Raw genomic sequence first — 1,134 nt, forward strand, 5'->3', positions numbered from 1 at the left:
TATAAACCAGGATCATATAGCTTCTTTCTGAATTATGTACACATTACATATCAAGTCTTTTTCTTTATTCAGAAATACTGTTTATCAAATTCTGAGAATAAAGTTTGTATGTGTTCATTCATAAATGTATTCACCATACATTCATTCATGTATGTATTCACCATACATTCATTCATGTATGTATTCATTCATATAACCATAGTATTCAGATTGTAGTCTTTAAGGACAGGCAACATTGGGTTACCCTATCTTGGCTCAGCTTCCTGTGCTGGGCATTTGATGGGAGATGAGTTAAAAGATAAACCAACTGATGTTTAACAGAGCTGCAGACTAACCTATAAAAGAATAATTAATGGCTTGTCATCACTAGATTTAACATTAAGTGTAGGGTCTTTTTTAATTACCTAACCAAGCAAATAACATGTCCTGTTATTGGCCAGGTGTAAAATCAATGTATTTCAGGTAATTCTGAGAAGGGCTGACTTTGGACACTCCCTGTCCAAAGGGTTTTTGGAATTCTTCAAAATAAATTAAAGCCTTTTTTTCCCAGCCAGTATGCTGCACACATACTTGAAATAATAAGGTGAATATTTAAAAGTTTGACTTGCGCTATTCACACATAAATGAATTTTCCTATTCATTTGAAAGGTAACAGCTTTAAGTCCAAAATAATTAACACTTTCATTAAATATGCTGTTCATGGTCACTCTCAAAAAATTTTAAGTTTCTTTTTAAAAACACAATAATCCCATTTGAATGTATCTGGGGTTGAAAATCCTTTGGCCATCACATAAGAGAACAGACACTTACATTTAAAATTAGAGTGCTTTAGCTGTATAACACCCTGAACAATCCCTTACCTTGTATGGATTCAGAGGTTTACTGAAATATTGCTGGGAAAAAACCAAACCAAACCAAACCAAACCAAACCAAACCAAACCAAATCAAACCAAACCAAACCCCCAGAAATAAAGGTTATCTTTAAAATACTGTTAAGTCATTGCAATCCCTCTAGACAGCCTGGCTGGTGCCTACCATGGATGACTGGCAGACTTGCTCTTGGAAATTAGATTCTTCAGCTGGGTAGGTGAAAAAATGGTTATGCAGCCTCTTCCAAAGCTGACATGTAAATCC

This window comes from Agelaius phoeniceus, chromosome 1 (genome assembly GCF_051311805.1).
Source record: "Agelaius phoeniceus isolate bAgePho1 chromosome 1, bAgePho1.hap1, whole genome shotgun sequence".
Classification (NCBI taxonomy): domain Eukaryota; kingdom Metazoa; phylum Chordata; class Aves; order Passeriformes; family Icteridae; genus Agelaius; species Agelaius phoeniceus.